Below are 19,627 nucleotides of genomic sequence, written 5' to 3'. Positions count from 1 at the left end.
CATAACTGCATCTGGTTTTTTGGGTTTTTTTAGTTGCCATACTCTGCATTTTACTCAAGTACCCCAAAACTCTGAGAATTCCCCTTTCTTGTAGAAGGAGTCATTTCACAACATCATTTTAAGAGGACATCAAGGTCAGTTTGGGCAATCGTGTGATCTTGTAGATCTCCTTGGTAACAGGAAGCCTCTTCAACACATGAAAATCATGTTGGCTCTCAAACTCCTCAAATAAAAAAGGAGAGCAGGAGGATTTGAGCATCCCCTGCAACCAAGCATTGAGCAAACCAGTCTATTTCTCTCTACTGTGTTACTACCTACAGCCTGAAGTACTGTCAGGCACAGCTTTGAGCCCAAGAGAGAAGTTAGTTTCTCTCCTCAACAAGTGATAAAATTATCCTGAGATTCAAAATATCTAATAGGGGGAGATGGAGCCAATTCTAACCTTTAAGCACATGCATACAGAGTCCAACCCAGGCACTACTACCAGTGCACAAATTAGTTTGCTCCTACTTCATGCATCTCCTTTTTGCAAGTCTAGCAGTGAGGAAGAGAGCCCTTTGTCCCATTGTCCCAGCCTCAGCTATCTAGAAAAAGGGAATGAAAATCAGACTTTTATTAGTAAATCATCTCACTGCTGGACTTTTCCTCTAAAGAAATGGATTCAGTACTTAAAAAAAGTTTCTCCATGATTTCTAATCACTTGCAGCAACTAAAAATTGAAGGTCATTATAAACCTCAGGCTTGGCAGCAAACTAAAATCTCTTTCCCCTCTAATATAGCTCATGCTGGAGGCCTGATCCATTGGCTTCTATTTTGGGTGGTGAAAGAAGGGAGTCACTGGGGTGCTATTAAAACCAGAATTTCTTCAAGATATTTAAATCATCTATTTAAAGCATCACTTAAATAGATCATAAACAAAGGCAGAAGCAGTATTTACTGTGCTATTAAGGTAAACAAAAATAGCAACCCACAGGTAATTATGAAACAGATTGAGTCTGGCAGGTGAGTTCCAGCAGTCTGGTTTTGATTTCCAAATGAGGGATTAGAGCCAAGCTATAGACCTGCCACAATAAATTAACTATATTCCCATACTTACATGGCTTGTTTCTTTTCACTTCTACTTTCATTTTACATTAGCAGCATTTGTCACTCTGATGTAGAAACAGGAATTCTCTTTTCTTAATCATCTCTGAGCCTGGGGTTGGTTTTATGGTGGGACTACATCCACTGCACAGCAAATAGCATGGGGTCATCCTGCTAGTCCATACCTGAGCCTGGGACCTGGCATCCACACTTAGCTCAGGAGGAACAGAGAAGATTTACTTACATTTTTTAGAGGAAATGGCTAGTCAGTGAAATAAGGAGTCCCATGAGCCAAAACTACAGGGGGAAAAAATAATAAAAAACCATCATAGAAATATGATGATAGGACCAAAAACTGGCACCACTCAAGTGAATTGAACACGAAGGGTCAAAGAGGAAGGGTTGGAGCAAGTTTGTGGAACAAAATTTAAAAAGGAATCCCTTGGATTTTATTTTCTACTGCAGTCTTGGATATAAGCTGGCAGGTCTCTTCAAGGCATGTTCTCAGTGGTGACACTGGCTCTAAAGAAGCCTGGCTCTGCTGCAATCCACATCTGGATTAGGCTGCATGGCCCAGCCCCCCTTCAAACAAGCTTCCCTCTGGTGTGCCCATCTGTGACTGCCTGAGCTCCATTCTGCACCTGCCTCTGGTGCCCTTGTGCCACTGCCCAGCTCAAACACAGGCAGGGCAGGTGTGAGTGCCATGGGGGAGTGCAGCCCAGCAAATACACTCCACAGTGCCAGAGGAGCTTCCCAAAATAGGACTTACAGGCTGCTGTGCCCGTGAAAGTTCCACTGACTGGCCCTTGGGCAGAGTTTATTTGCCCATGCATTAGCTCTGGATGCAGTAGGTGGCAAGACAGTCTAACCCTGGGGTTCAAGGTGAAAATCCTCAGTCTTGTGAAAAACAGTAGCACTGAGATGGAAGCTCTTGGATGGGGAGTATCCCATGCCAAAGGTGGGAGCAAAGGAAAGGAGTGCCAGTAAACTCAACACTTCAACAGACAGCACTGTGCTGAAACACCTGTTGCAGCTTAATGTCCATCTCCTTTGATTCCTTTTGCCTAGACTAAAATCCATTACCAAGAACCAGGAGGCTAAAAACTGACAAATGACAGAAGTGAACTACTACTGCCAATTTTCAGTACTAGAACAATAAAAAAGAATGAAGAAACGGTGATTTTTTTAAAATAAATTTAAGTTTTACTACAGATCCACATTTTAATGGATAAACTAGGCTTTTATGAAGACACTGCCAAAAATTTAGTTGCATTACTAGTTTCAGTGCTGTTCTTTTTAACACACAAGTGCCAGAATTCAGCATTTTCTTTTAAAGCAAGTTTCTCATATAAGCTCTTGTCTTGATCAGCAACTACCGACTGTGCCCCATACAAAGTTATTGGTTTTGGGAAAAAGGCATAATTTTGGGAAAGAAAATGTCATGTCTGTAGACCTTTCTAACATACAGACTGAAATGACAAATGGCAAATGACAAACCCCTATAGGATGTCTTTTAAAATACCCAGCAAGACCACTATCAAAGATTCATTCACAAAATCTAATCCCACTTCTTTGTCAGTGACTATTGCACCAACAAAGTTCCTGGCTAACTCTGGTAGGTCTGAGCAGTGTGCCAGGCTGCCCATCATCCTTGGCAGCACTGTTTTACTTTCCACGACCTCCCACCTTGCTGTTTGTGTCCCTCTACCCTCTCTTGTGCAACACCTGGACTGCAAACACTCTGAGACATGGAGCATTTCTTCTGCTGAGTGTTTCTGCTGCCTCGAGCACTCTGGGCTGCCAGTCCACAATTACACCTCCTAGGTGACATGATACAAATACAGACTGTGGGCAGAGCTGTCTTTTCATCAAAAATACATGTCATGCTCCCACTTGATCTGAAAGATGAGAGATAGAACTTAATAAATCGATGCCAAGAATATCTGCTTTACTACCTAAAATTAGAGTGATGACCTTACTTTATTAAACCATTTCATTCCATTTAATAGGACAAGCTATGATCAAACAAATATTCTTAAAATAACAACATGAATTAAATTACTCTGCCTGGCATAAATTGGTACAGGTTGCTTTTCATCTTCATTAGCTTCATGGAGTAAGATGAAACTAAACACTCTTCGTTTTTATGCCTAAGAATATTTATGTTTGAGGAATAAAATATGAGTAGTGTTCCTCTTCCTTGTAAAATCCAAAGATCTATGTTAGTACATTATTGCTACTTAACACTTAAAAGAGTGGTAAATAAAAATAAGCAATATAGCAGCAATTTTTTCCCATGAGAGGAAAGAGAAATCTTCTTTCCAGAATGGAGCTTTGTGCTAGCACAGGCTGTGGATCTCAGTGACAACAGAATAAGCATTGGAAATCTACAGTGCTTCATCAAAGAAAGCTCCCTCCTCCCTGGAATTAAAAGAGAAAAGGTCCAGATTTTTCACTGCAATGTAGATTACTAAGAGAGTAAATTTTTGCTTCTTGGTGCTAACAGTGAAAGTAAAATAGGGAACATTGTCATCTCTACCTTGAAAAAACAAAATAAATTAATTTTGTTGCAACACACCTTACTAGTGTCATCTAATGTCACAGGAAAGATGGCTTGGATGACCAGAAAGGTAATAGAAATAACCAGACTAAAACCAGCTAAAGCTGTTTTACAGGATAAGGTGGTACAACCTTGTTTGTAAGTGTTAAATCTCCAAAGGTTTGACACCAATAAATATTGCATGATAGATACCTTACCTCTGCCAGCTGTGGGATTTTTGCATCTCCCTCTGAAGCAGCTGGTGCTGATCAGACTCAGCATGGTGAGCTGAAGTGACCATGGGGCTGAGCCAGCAAGAGAAACTGTGTTCCCATTTAGAAACAGGAGCTGTGGAAACCCCATCCCCAAAAATGTGAACTAAGCACAGCAGCCATCTGTTCCTGCTCACACCACTGAGCACAGGCTTACTGTGGATGACCAGCTTGGAGATGTGAGCTGCCACCCACCCAGCTCCTTGCTCAGGTGCAGGTGTGCAACTCTGCTGACACCTCTGAGGATGCAGAAGCAGAGGTTGTTGCACTCTGAAAAACTGCCTGTGTTACAGACACTATTTTTTAAACACAAAATATTAGGGTTTGGTGACATACTTTATACATGTAGTGGTTCAGGTTTGGAACCCTGAGGTATTACCTATGGTTACACCATGTGATGAATGACTCTGCCCTTGAAACACAGCTAAATCCCCCCAGCTGTATATCAGCACCCTCTTCTCCTTCCTGGGGAAATTCCTATCTAAATGTCAGCAAGGCACAGGAACTGTCCTAGGATCATGAAGACCTCTCTTAAGGCTGTAGCTGACACTTTTTCAAGGCATTTATTCCATGTGGGGCAAGCACTCCAGCAAAAAAAACAATGTATAGAGTGACAGAATGTCAGGAAACAGGTTCACTATTAATGTAGGTGCCTTAAAGTAAGGATACATAAATAAGGATTTTGATAGGACATTCCTTATGAAAAGTTAAGGCAAATCCAGTGCTAGCATAATTAGATAGCAGGTTTATCTATAAATGAATAAGGACATTAAATATTTTTTAACTAACTGGAAATAGATTTGTGTTCCTTCACAGTCACTCAGTCACAGTCTTCTAGATCTCCCTGTTTTCTGTCTGAGAGGGAATAGAGTTTTTTCTCCTTGGATAAGCAGCTTTAACATTTTCATCTGATGAACGATGGTAGGCAGCTCCCAAACCTACAGTCACAGAGTCTGCCCACCATGTGGTACAAATCTTTGAGGGAGCAATTCCTATTGCAAATACGTCATACTAAATTTACTCCTAAAAAACCTCAGATTTATCTTTGGTGATGAGGCCTAAAATAATGATGAAATATTCTAAATTACCTGTAAGCCTGCTATGGGAATCAAGTTTTGTTCTCCCTGGAAACCCTTTTACCGTCATCTGTAACAATTAGAAATATATCTTCCAACTTATAGCCTTTCAGTCGTGTTCAATGTTGTTTCTCTGCTAAATATTCCTTGATAACAGGCTATTAGGAAGATTGAACATTTCTATCTAACAAATCCAAGACCAAATTCCTGATTCTTGCCTCAAAACAACTTTTCTGATGTGGGAACAAAACTGAATTACAAGTGTGGGAAACTTAACAAATTTCACTCCTCTCCTGAGTAAATGCAATGTATTTCCTGGGTGCTGCTAGAACAGTTCAGGCAGAGGCAGTAGGTACCACCCCAGCACTGGTTGGTGGAGTTGGGGTTTAAGCCAGAACATTCCTCCCTGAATTGAGTGTTGATGGACCAAGAGACCATGCACAGTTTGGCAAAATAATTCAACACAAAAATGTATTATTTTCTGTATCCATATAATGTGATGAGAAAGACTCAGTGCCATGCTCAATATTCCAATTTTATTTTCCATTGAGATGAACTTGGGCAACTTATTTGGCTGTAGAGTAGTGATCATAAGAAAAAGTTTGGTCCTTGAACTGATGATCAGTGCTCAGGAACTCAGAAACTCGAGACTGCTCATCACACTCTTGCTGCAAGAAGTCCTTAACATCACAGCTCTGGGCCACACATAGAAGTTATATAAACCCCTAAAGACATCAACTCTGTAAACATGACCATGAGAATAGACTTACACACATCATAAATGCTAAGCCACACAGCTGAGGATAACATCAGTATTGATTGCTGGCAACCTATAAACTCTCTAAAATTGATATGCAACAGGCACACAACTGGAGCAGTCTGACTCTTTGGAACAAACCAAAACATGTCTTGCAATGTCTATGAATGAGGAACTAATCATTCAGGTTTGGGACCAATCACTGGATAATTGTGGAACTATGGCTAAATGTTGAATAATACATCTCATTTTCAGAGGGAAAACATACTTGCTATATTTGATACAACAAATATCAAACTCTGTCTCACATTCTGTTCCACAACACAGTGGCAATAAAGACTGATGTTATACACTAGGAATCAGGAATCAGTGTAGGCATTTTTCCTCCCCAGTGTGTTATTACAATAGGCAAAGAAAACGTTCATCTCTCTTCTGTGGCAGCCACACTGCATGGATCATCCCTTTGCAGATCAACCAATTCACAGAGATCATTTGTCTTATGGTATTTCTAATTGCACATTATGATAAGTAACTCCAAGAGATGGGCAAGAAGGAGGAAATGATCACTGACAACAACCATTTCAGTCTGGAAAACAAGAGTGGCAGGTACAGACACAACACAAATATCTAAAACTATGCTCTTCTCCACTCCTCAGCACAGGCTAGGATCTGTTGGAAGGGGTTTTCTGAAGCTGCAGATGCATCTGGCCAGACTCCTATAGACTGTGAACACATCTGCACTGGTAGAAACCACATCTTCTCTCTGTGAGTAAGTGCTGTAGGAAGTAGGGCAGGCAAACGAGAGCATTTATGACAAATCGTCCTGAAAGCCCAGTGCTTACTGCTTAGTGTCTTATTCACCTCATGTCATTTATCAGGAAATGCAAGCAGGACAAGGTAAGTGCAGAATGAAAAAGATGGTTTGATTATATTCACTGAGCTGTTAACAAAGATGTGGTTACAAGTTCTGTGCTTTATAGAGCACAGCTAGTGAGGGAGACAAATTTAAACCTGGAGTCAGCATCTCAAGAGTAACACAGAAGGGGAGTTTGCTGTACTTGGTTCCTTCCTGGCTGCACCTGCATCTAGGGAATCTTTATTTTAAACATTAAAGTTGTAGAAAAGAAACAGCTTCCAAGCTTCCATAGATCTACTATAAGTGTCATTTTTTGTAGAGATGGCAGACTCAGTTCCTCTGCAATGTGGCCAAAATTAAGTTCAGGGCTGCAGTTTGGGAAGTTTCCTTTGCAGGGCAGCATGACTGTGGGCTAATTTTACATTTCCCAAAGATGCATGATCCCTCAAGCAGATGCTGCTGAATTTATATTCTCACAATGAGTCTTCAGGATCTCAATAGTGTTGCTGAGTTGTTCATCCTGAGATGAGACAGAAAAGATTCAAACAGCGCTCACTGACCACATATGAAATCTGGAAAGAAAAACCCAAACGATGCCTTGACTGACATTCTTCTCAGTGCCTCAGGCTGGGGCTGGAGAGGAAGGAGCAGCTGGACAGCCAGGAACAAGGTTGGGAGAAGTGATGCTACAAAGGAGCTCTGAGCAGAAGGGTGCTGCACTGGAAGCCTTTTCTTCCTCCACCCCAGTGGCCCATTTTGTCCATGGACATTGGTTTGGAGCCTGAGAGAGGACGCTGGGCAAGGTTGTGAGGGGACATTTGCAGTACCAGTTGGGAAAACAAGCCATTCAGGATTAAGGTATTAAGGTAAGACACAAGGTTGTAAGAATGGAAGTGTTTAATGGTTTCTTGCACCACTGCACACTAAGACACGACACAAAACATCCCACCATTGCCTACACATTGAGCACAACAAAAGTCCCTGCTCCCCTTCAGCCTTTACTTTAAGTTCTCATGTTATCATAAGGAGCCACCAGAATCAAGCAGAAACTGAAGCCTGGGTTTTTCTGGTTTCAGTGCAATTATCAGAGCAGAGCTGGCTAAAGTATAGAGGCAGCTACAAGATAACTGCCAAGGACATCAGGTCACAGGGACTAAAAAAGGGGAAGAGGAACTTTGAACTTAACATTGAACTTTGAACTTAACTTTGAACATTGACTTAAATTTGTGGCATAAAGTGTGAATCAGTTAGTGCTGAGACCACTGCTGTTCAGGGCACTCCTTGGGATTAGGCTGGGTCTAACTCCATGGACCAAAATTCCCCACACATGGCCTGAAGCTGTGTAAAGAACCTGTGGCAGGTTTGGAGCCCTACATTCCCCTAGGGAAACCCTCTAGTACCAGCCTGGGACAGAAGTTCCAGCTGAGCCTATCCTAAAATCAAACTTTGTGCACACAAATCCTACTCTGTGGATGGAAGGAGCATGCAGCAAATCAGACAGTCCAGACCATCATTTCCAAAGCACAGTATTCCTTCAAGAAAATTGGTAAAGCAGTTACAACCACCAAAAGTAGTTGTCCTATAATAACATTCCTCAAGGACCAAAAGCTAGAATGAAAATAAAATAAGCAAAGGGTTGTAATGTTCTGCAGCTCCTGACCACATAAAACATTAAAAGCTACCTTGTGGATCACTGAAAATGCTCTTTGAGTAGCTAAGACATGGTGATTAATTAACTCATTTTTCAAGTGCTCATTTTTCATTTCATCTCAAAAATATCTAAATCAGACTATATTTTTAATCCATCACCTTTTTACCATCACCCTAGCACAACCTTCCTCTCCTGACCTTACCTTTTCAACTTCCTGCTAAAATGTGTGTTTAATGAAACAAAATCTGATTTTCAAGCTCAGATCCAGCTCTTTTCCTATCACAGTCATCAGCTAGTTTCCTTAAAACTTCATCACATGAGCAAAGGAGACCCTGGGGACAAGTGTCCTAGCCCTGTACTGCCTGACAGATGGAAGATTCCTTTCTTAAAAGCCCAAAGCTCAAGGCTAATATGAGTCCTTCAGGGAACAATGCTCATTTTTTCCAAGACAGTACCAACTCCAGGTCAGCTGTGGCACTAACTATAAAAAGCCAAAGACTTTTCCTGTTGCTCTGTCAATGGTCTTTAATGCTAATGTACCTATTCCTAATATAATTGAGCTAATCCTCAACAAAAGTGAATACATACATGCTATTTCATGAGCTGAACATTTGACCTCCTTTGTTGTTGCCCAGTTTACACTGTACAGAAATATCCAAGTTATTTGTGTTTCACCAGTTACCCCTCCTAGCTCCTTCAGTGCTCTAAGCAAAAATTAAAGAAGAAACTGGTATTGTTCACTGGTTACAGCTTGTTCACTGGTTACTGGTTACAGCTACTTACCTCTAAAATTCAATAATTAATCCCAAGTGGATGACAAATACTATCCAGTTTATTCTCTGCTTGGCTGCAGCTTGAAGGAGCATGGACTCTGAATTAGTGAACTCTTTGGGTTCAATATGGAAAGCATATGTTTCCCTTCCATCATTCAATCCATCAGAATGCAGAAAAAGGCCTGGGAAAGGCACATGGCACATTTTGATATTGTTCATTAACATTAATGTCCTTGTTATAAAGATACATTTTATTTGCAGGTAACAACAGCCTTATGGGCATCTGGGAACACTTTGAATGATTGCCAAAAAAAAAGAGATTAGGGTCATAATGATCAGCATCTCCTTTTAATCAAATGAAGCCATCATAATGTGTCAGTCCTCTGGGGAAACAAGGACCTTTCACCTTGCTGGGGCTTGCTGAGGCCAGCAGTAGCTGTAAGCAACCTTCACAAGTGGTTTTTACTTTGCAGAGGGAAAATATGGAATCTATCCATCAACACACTCATTTCTGACACAGAATGCATAAAATAAACTAATTCTGATCAATGGGCTGGTGATGTTGCCTTGAAGTTAACCCATGCATTATGGAGCTCTCATTTAGGGTTCTCCTGACACCATCACAGCTTTCCAGGGCACCTCTGCTGGGTGACCATTGATTTAACCCTGAGGAGCCTTTGGAGATAAAATCTCATAAAAAATATGGAATTCTGACTCCCTAACACTGCTGCTCTCTCCCTACCAAACCACTCAATGGGCATCTATCACCCCAAAGACTGTCTGACTCCATCAGACACTGTAGATGCCTCACAGAGACAGATAAGCCTGGGACAGACAGCCCACCCTGAGGGAAACTGAAGATGTGAAGCACCTGTATGATGTTTTCAAGTGGATAATCCCTCAGCTTTGTGACAAAAATTTTCAAGATTTTCCTTGAAATAAAATCTGCATATGTCACCAGTGAATACTTTCTCCTCTCTGATGTTTTATTTAAAAGTATGAACAAAATACCCCAATCACAAATCACCCCACACTGAACATGCATCTTACTGAAACCACAGAAGTCCCAGCCTCCTGCTGACTTTGCCCTGAATACTTTACAGCCATTCCCACAAATTAATGTAAAAAGACACATCCCTGATATCTCAGTGCACTTCACACTAAGAAAGGAACAACTGTCCTACAGGTTACCCCAAGGCTGGCAGAGCAAACACATCCATTTTGGCTTTTCCTGAGCTATCAGAAGAAAAGGTTAATTAAACATTGTGCTATGCATTTTGTTGTGAGATTTTAGGTAACTATTCTGGCTTTTTTCACTGCCACTCAGAGCCCCTTCAGTGAACTATAATATTTAATCTTCAGTTTTGCTCCAACTGAAATGACTCCCCAGATTTGTGTGAGAGCTTAATGTATATCTCAGATTGCTCCCTGGACAGTCCTTCATCTATCAAAGAAAGCAGCCGTGTGGTGAGAGCTTCCTATTAACCTACCCTGAGAGGTGGGTACAGGCTTTAACCCCCACCTTTCTAGGCAGCTTGGTCCCTATTCCTGCTCCACCAGAGCACCTCCTGCCTTGTGATATACTCACAACTGGGAGGTGAAGCTGGGCTGTCACTGCTGCTGGTCACAGAAGAGATCTAAGCACACAAATATTTTAATGTGGTGCTCAATGAGCAATTTGAGTCAAGCACTGCTGCCAAAGCCTTTGTTTTGCTGAGGCTGCTCACATCCAGCCCCAAATTCCCTATAGTTGTGTGGCAAATGGGGCTGGCAGTGCCTGTGGCAGCAGAAGGAGGGATGCTGGCTGCAGGGAGGAGTCCACCTCTCAGTAGTTGTGACTTCTCTCCACCACTGCCACAAATGCAGCCTTGGGGGCTTCCTCAGCATCCCTGGGGGTGCCTGGGAGGAGCTGGCAGTCCTGCCCACTGTCTCAAGCAGACAGAGCACCCTCACTAGTGCCAAGGCTTTCCAGGTGTTAAACTCACTGAGCATGCCTTAATTTTAATTAGTGAAACTGAAAGCAGCTTCCAGCACTGTAATGCTGACAGGTCTGCCCAAGACTGCAGTGAGATGATGCCAAGGCCTCCATGAGGACACTTCCTCTGCTTCCCACTGGCTTACTCTCTGAAAAAAGTAAGGGGTGGGCAGCACTTTCCCAGGTCCCTTCCCAAACTGTGTCTTTCCAAACCAAGCATGGCATTCACCATCCTGTCAGCACTGTGGGAGCTCTCAGTGTTTTCAGGTAAAGGCTCCTTGCATGCCAAGGAGAGCACAGCATGGGACTACAATATTTGGAGGAAGGGATGAAGTATCTGATGCTGAATTTGATGTCTTTGGATTTGATTTTGACTGATCAAAAGTGATGCTTTCTAGAAGTCCCCTAGAACCAGCTGATTTGGAGCAGGTTTTAAGCAGGCCTGTCCTAACACCCAAGGCACTAAAGCCCTTTGGTAGCCTTGTCCTCAGGACTATTATTGCTCTTTAACATGACAAGATTCCTGAGCCAGGATATTGCATTTATTTACATCTCCTTTCCAAAATGAAGATGTTTTTGAGCTTTATTCTGTGCCTGGTTTGTGTTTTAGTTAGAAACTCAGGAAATCAATGGAAGAAATGTTCATCATTTGAAACACACAGCAGAGATGGGGCCTGACTGAGAAAGTGGTATCAAAGAAGTGGTAACAAAGCTCATATGTTCTTTAAAATTTCCCAATTACCCTTCAAATCCCTGCCTTCACAACATGGTTTGCCCACCACACATTTTCAGTGCAAAAAAATACCACAGGAAGAACTGAATAGTCATATTAAACAGCTGTTCTGAAGAGAGGGAAAAACATATTCTGACTGAGAAAATCAATAAATGTTAAGTCACTGCAGATAATTGCAAAATTATGGTTTGTTTTTTTTTTTTTTATTTAAAGTCACTCCTATTTTTTTGGAAATTAGTTCTGCAAATGTTGCCTGTGGAGAAATAAGCTTCCCCATGAGCATCACTGAGGATGATGGACGGGACTAGGAAAGAATGCACAATCATGTTTTCTTCCTCTCAGAGAGAGGGCATTAATCACATCTTCTTCCATAATCCTCCTTCCAAGGCCCCAGAAGGAAAGGGAAGAACCTGTCATAGATCTAAAATTGGACTTTTCTGGTCTTCAGCATGGTTATTTCCATGGAGCCTGCAAGAAATCAGAATGTGTCCCTTAACTATTCCTGAGGACAGCAGAGGAAACGGAGACTGAACTCCTGAGCTGGGTTATGTGCAGAGCTGGCTCCTGTGACCTTCTCCTTCCAGCACTTTTCCCATCCACTTTGGTCACTGCCACATCCATAGTTCAGAAAGAAAAGAGTATTTTAAAGTATATTGCAACTGCTTTTGTCACCTTCCTTTTAAGGCCCCTGGGAGTGCTCCTTTTGGGAAAAGGCAGAGGTGGATGCAGGCCAACAGGTAAAGCAAGGTCCTGTCAGAAAGGCCATGCATCTGCAGGACAGATGGCAGGCTGTGTGGTCACACATCCTCAAAAGGGGTTAGTTTCTGGGTTAGATGACACTCTAAAGCAGGTTAGCATGTCCTCAGTGCCCCTAGTTGGAGCATTTGGACAAAGGATCAGCACCAGACCCAGGATGAAGTAGCAGCACAGCCAGAGTAGTTTTCAAGACTAGAAGGAGGCAAAAGAAAGAGCTCAAGAGAGGTTTCTATCTGTAAAACATTTGAATATTTTTAAGGTCTCTATTAACAACTGCAGTCTCCCTGCTGCGGCAATTGAGTGGAGGAAATAATAATTGAGATTGAAAGGCATTCACCATTCGACCTCTCACAACCCTGACATTCTTCAGTAGAATATGATTGGAGCTGGGCACATCTGCTCTCAATAACAAATATAAAAAATGTCTTGCAGCTTTAAGGCCTGAAAACATATAGTTGGGTTAACAGAAAGGCATAAATACATGTATCTGTAGACTCAATATAACTTTAAGAGTACAGTAATAACTCTGTGATCATGGCCAAACTGTGTTATGGAGGGCTTCATCTCCTGGAAATGCCTGGGAAATGCATGGAGGTAGAAAGTCAATTTCCACTGCTCTTGGGCACACAGGGACAATAGCAAAGGTCCTGCCCAGCTGACGTCCCAGCCACCACCAAGGACAGAAGCACAGACCAGGAGCTAAGCCCCCACAGCTCCAGGGGGTTGTGCAGAGACAAGCCAATGTGATGTGGGAAGCATGTACTGATACCAGGGAGAGCTGAGAACACACCCAGGGCTAGCTTGGCATAGTTCTTGTGCTCCTCACAGTGCTGTGAGCCCCCTGGCTCTGGTGTCTGACGCTCATGCTGGGGACAAGACTGCAGCACAATGAAACAGGGAGCATGTCCAGTCTCTCCAGATGCAGCTGCTCTACGAAAGAATCAAATGTGAGAATCAAATGGTGTTGCTGATTCATCCCATTCCCACTAGCACATGTGAGTCATCTGTCCACCCTGATGAAAAGTTTATTTTTAACAAGTACTGGTTAAAAATAAACGTAAGCGTCATACAAATAAGTAAAGCGCTCGGCCCCAAATTGGTATGAATGTGAAAAATTAGCTAGCTTGAATGCAATAGGAAACCTGAGAACCAGCCCTTCTCTTACACTGGCATAAATCAGGAATAACCCCACTGAGATCAGTTACTGTTTCTATAAGGAAGCATTTTTAAGGCTCTGATTGAGACCATGCTCCATTAACCTGGTAGGACGATCCCTTCAGAGGTTTTATTATTATCCAGTGTTCACAGAAAGCACTCTGACAGTAAGGGTTTAAATGCAGAGGTCATACCACCCCAGTGCTGTAAAAGTGAGCAATCTAATCCAAGCTTCGTGTTCAACCTCCCTCTAAAATAAAATTAGATAAATGATCTTGTTGCAACCCATCCTACTATAGGTCTCAACAACTGGGAAAAAATGCCCTTTGGACCTGCAGATAGCTCTGCATTGACTAGAGACAAAATCTGAATGACTGACTTGGACTAGCACCTGAATTTTCTCAAGATGGCCAACATTTTAAGTGATAACAGCAGACAGAACTGAATCCTACTCCTCCCACCTCTAATGAGAGGTACCCAATGGTTGAAGTGACTGAGGATAAAAAACTTTGTCTAAAAAAGGTTGCCAATAGACCATATGGGTAAAAGTTTGGAGTCTGAGATGTGCAGCAGGACAAACCAACAATCTTGCCAGGCCATCAACTCTGGAAATAGCACATCAAGGGCCCCTATCCTGAACTGCTTTGTGGCTTACAACTGTTAGGAAAGCTGCACAATATCAGCCACTGGATTTAGCCTGCTTCAACAAAAACACACGTTTGCACCACATGGAACCTGACAGCTGCCCTCCCTGGGTTTTGTCATGGACACTGAGGTCCTCTTACATCTGAACAAACAGATGAGCAGAGCAGTGCAGGCACATGTGGCCTCCTACCCCAAGGGCTGACATCCCAAGAGATGTTCAGTGTAAAAAACATTGGAAGGACTGAACAAGTCTATTTAAAAATAAAATAAATAATTGTCACATACATACATTTGGATCACAGAAACAAGGCAGAAGCACCAATAACTTCCTTTGCACATTCATAACAAGCAGATGGCATGTGGCAATTTTATGGTGGGACTTTGAAGTGACCTGCTCTTTCCAAACATGAGACTGAAACAAACTTTTAAGAGCAGAGCACTTCCTTCCTGTTGTCTGTCATGTGAGGCAGCAGGGAAAGAGGTGCTCTCCTCCCTCACTAGCATTAAAAAGGGCTCAGCTGTGCTGTCCTTTGCCTTAAAGCATCAGTGTGGGGAGCTCTTCAGGGCAGGCACTGTTCTGCCTGTGAGCTGTCTCCTCCCTGGGCATGGCCCCACAGCACTGCCACACTCAGCCTGCTGCAGTAACAGCAGCAAACACCTCAGTGTTTCTGCAGACCCAGCTGACACTGCTGCCTGCCCCAGAGAGCAGCCCTGCCTCTCCTGCACCCACCTGTCTCCCTGTGCAGGTGGCCCTGCCAGATTCCCCTCCCCTCCATGCAGGGAGATGATCTTCCTGGGACCTGCACACATCCTCACCACCAGAGCAATGTCCAAGGAAGGAAACAGCACATGGGAGCTGTAGGAAAGGAAAAGAGAGCGTTTGTGATATGGGCAAGGATGCCTTGGATGCCCTCAGTACCAGCCCACCCTTCTCTGGACAGGGCAAGGGGACACAGAGGTTTGGTGCTCCTGCTCGTGCAGCCATGGCAGGCAGTCACTGCACATTTGTTTCATGCTTGGCAGAGTTTCTCCCTGTCAAACAAAGCCCTCCCACACTTTTTGTTCCTGATTGCCCATGTGCACATCCACAGGGGTGGTTCAGACCTTCTCCTGATGCAATACTGCAGGTGAGTTTCACCCACAAAGAATATGATTAAGAAAGCTTTTTGTCAATAGAAAACAAACCACTGTCCAGCCTACAAGGTGGTCAGTAAAGGCATATGTCCTTGATTTGCAGTAGACCAAAGCATTAATATGCTGCTGTTAATTATTTAATGCAACATTTTGTCCTTAATGGCCTAAAAAGAGTAATAGGCAGTAACTGCGACTTAAAAGGGGCAATTTTGGGTGCAGAAAAAAATGTTCTTTATGAAGCATTTCCTGTGTCCTTCTGAGTGCCTTATCAGACCAGCATCTTCCACTGTTATTTACATTTTATCTTCTTTAAGAACACTTGTGGTATGGACTGAGTCATCAATAAGGGAACAACATGAAAGGAGGGATGAAAAATAAGCTGTCTTAAGAGCACTACTCTGCAGGAAACTTATTAGCATTTATTGTGCAGTATCAGGTTACCAGAGTTGAATGGAAAGAACAGAGTTTATATAAGTGGCAAAAGCACAACTCTCTGGAAGTCACATTCAGTATTCCAAAGGCACATGATGGAAAAGGGAATAAGAGAAATCTCTTCAATTTTGCAGAAGCCAGTAACAGGTACAGATTGGGGGGGGGGGGGTTGGCTATTAGGGCTCATGAGAGGCTTAAGAAATAGCTCTTGGATAAGGGAAATGCCATGGAATTAGGGAAGAAGGTGTAATTTACAGTGGGGGAAGTCCCAGAGCTACCACATTCATAACCTACTTGTACAAAGCCTGCATCTTGTCATTCTCCCACAACTCCCCCAACCCCAAATAAACAAAGGAGACATGCTTAAGAAGCAGCTCAGTAGATCTCTGAAACTTATTCCTGCATCTGGAAGACTCCTGAGCTTTTTCAATGGCCAAGTCACAAACCTCACTCCCACATTAATAGACTGTGATTGCTACTGAGGCAAACTGCAGGAAAACCTTAGAAGCCTCTCATTAAGAGTAAAGCAGGATATATATTTACAGATGACATGCATGTGCTGCCATAAGCAAGGCACACAACTAGAAATTAGGCTAGATTTAGCTTTGAGCTCTCCTTGAGCTTGGATAATGATGAAATGAGCACAGCTGACATTTCATCCCAAGACATCAAAAATATATGCAGAGAGAAGACTTCACCTTGCTGCAGGAGAAGATTTTATTCCTCCCTGACTGCGTTCCCTCAAAGCAGAAGGTCATGATCTGAACTTCCATTAAGGCTGTTCAAAAATGCATCAAAGGTTCGATGGATAAAAGAATGTTATTTTCCAAAACCGCTGGGACACTTCCTGTCAGTTCACATAATTGAGTATTACAGTATTTAAATTACAAATTGAAGATTATTTTTACAGGTGTCATTTTAAATATAATATGAAATTTCTTGACATTACCTCAGCCACGCTACACAACCCAGCTGTGCTCGGACTTGCATGTGTGATGCACATGGCTGAAATTTTGTCATATTACATCATGGGCTACAAAAACACGCAGTATAAATAGAAGATGTAATATTCGAGAGAGCAAAAACATATAGTGCTGGCCTGGCTTTATGAAAGCCCAGATCTAATACGGACGTGGAAATGTAAACTGTTATTAGAGCTCAGATCAGAGCCCTTCCCAAAGGGTCAGGCAGGAGGGGGTCACACAGACGGAGCTCGGTTGCCCTCCAGTGGGCTCCCACCGCCCTGCCTCCCTCCCTCCCTCCCTCCCCATCCAACCTGGCCCGGGAAAACCAGCCCACGGCTTCCAGGCTGAGCACACCACACAGCTGGAGCCCACGGGGAAGACACACTATTCACACTGGCAGAGCTGCAGGCCAACGAGGAAAATGTTAAATTAATTAAGAAAGAGATCTTTAAGAATCCTCTTGGTTTTCTATCCCTAATTTGGCGCTGGCGGCTGTGAAGAATTTGCCTTCAACTGTTCTAATTTAATGTGGCTTTCTAAAATGCTATTATCTCCATTCTGTAATTTGTTATTTCATTTTTATGGTTTCCAGCAGATGCCACGTCTGGAAAGGAAAATTCCACCTTCTCTTATACTCTGTTGTGACTTGCAATTTGTTTTCATTCTGCATGAAAAACTCCGTTCCCATTGAAGAATTCTAAGCAAAACAAGAAAAAATAAAGAAAACAAACTGTCAGCAACTTCCTAACGTTGTTAACACAAAAAATGTCAACAATACTCACTAGATAAATTAAAGCTCTCCTGCCCTTTTGCTACCCTCTTCCTAAAGCAACCAACATGAAGCTTTAAGTCGATTCCAACCTTTTTAAGCAGTTCCAGATCCAACACACAGTGACCACAAACTATGTTGGGTGCCTGGGCAGTAACTCACAGCAATTGCCAAACTCAGGAGTGAGGAGATGACATTCCATCTGTAGGCCTGTCCACACAGTAAGAATAAGAGACTGATAATTGTAAGATTAATGGTGCAATTTTGGTGTCCTTTACGGATGGGATGCTTCACAAAAAAAGAGCACAGTTTTGTGATTCAAGGAATAGATTTGGGAATAGATCCAAGGAATGGATTCAAGGAATAGTGGAAAAGGCATTAACATATTTTAAATCAATTTTGACAAGTTAGAATTTCAATGCACATGTAGCTATTAAAGGGAAGGGCCATTGCAAAATGACCACATCTCTTAAAACAGAGCAGAAACAATTTTTAAAGTGATTTCAGTGCAAACATTCTCATTCCTCTCACTTCATTCTTTCATCCTACAGAGAGGTGTAAATTAATAAATAAATTAATTAGTTTAATGTTTCGATTTCTCCTTTTTTTTTTTTTTGTTATTGTTTTTGAAAAAAGCAGAAGCACCTAAATAAAATGGGAAAATAAGATCTTCCACAAAATAAGATATTCTGCACTGAAAGACCTTTTCAATAAATACTGCACAGTTTGGTGTTAGGCAGTTTGGATTGTCTCATTGAACAAAGTTTGCTTTTTAACAGGAGGCGAAAATAAAAACAATACACAAAAAAAAAAAAAAAAAAAAAAGTGGAATAAGTTCCTAAGATCCTGTTGTGAAAGGCAGGTAACTCGAGGCTACCCCAGATCTAACTTGGAAAACAAGTGCACTGAATTGAGTGTGATACCAGGAAAACCCACCTGGCCAGACGTGGGGGGGTCACAAGGGCACAGCCTGATCCAGAGGAAAACAGGAGAGGGAGCTCTCACCCAGCCTGTCGAGACAGGAAGGTGTGCCCAGGTACTGTGCTCCAGGCTAAAACAAGGAGCCATGAACCCCTGCAGGATAGGGGCTCACAATTTATATAAATAATATAAATATTATCCTATACACGATATAAATATTGTATATATATATAACCCCTTCACTGATAATATTTGAGAAGTCAGCCACTGATTTTCTAGGTTTAAAGGTAGCTACTGATGTCAACATTTAAGCTCTGTGGATTCTACTCCAAAGAATGTAAAATTTCATGGGGTTTTTGGAGGTTGTTTTGTTGGGGTTTTTTTCAGGGCTTCCTAACATTGATTCACTGGAGTTGAGTTTGACCTCAGTGATGTTTGGTTTGTTCACATATGAAATTCAAAGTCAAAATTACCAAGGAATGGGAGCTCATATGGATGAGACCCAAAGCAAATGTTTGCAGGAACCTCTGAGAAATGGAAGTACTGTGTTCACATAGTTCTAATTATAACACTGCATTTGTAGGATTCATACGAGCTAGGACCTGTGGAAAAGAAACATGAAGGGAAGCTGATTTAAAGAGAAGGCAAAATACCCTATGGAATTTGGATTGGAATCTTCTAATGTGAAGGAAATCTGCTGCAGAAAAGTGGGAACTACTTAAAAAACAGCTGGAGAGACCACAAGTGAAATTCATCCTGGTTATAATCTAAACACAGAAAAGGGCAACAAAGGCTAGTTTGGTTAAGCAAGGATATAAAGCTTTGTACATCGTGTGCAAAAAAGCCTAATGAAGGGTCTTTAAAATATAAATAAAATGAGGAACTACATTAAAAAGTAGACAGAAGTTAGTTAAAATGAATAATTAAGAGATGAAGGGGTTCTAATGAAAAGTAAACCATTAAGAATACTTTAGTTAATCATCTTGAATATGCCTATGGCAAAGAAAAGGGAAAGCAGAAAACCACCATTTTAATTTAGAAAGAAAAAAAGATAGTGGATTAGACCCACTGTTGATGTTGAAATGGTGTTGTTCCTCATTTAAAGCAGAGTACAGCCTTCAATATTTTCCCTCTT

The sequence above is a fragment of the Erithacus rubecula genome (genome assembly GCF_903797595.1).
Source record: "Erithacus rubecula genome assembly, chromosome: 2".
Taxonomy (NCBI): Eukaryota; Metazoa; Chordata; class Aves; order Passeriformes; family Muscicapidae; genus Erithacus; species Erithacus rubecula.
The sequence above is the reverse complement of the archived record's forward strand: the minus strand, read 5'-3'. Positions refer to the sequence as shown.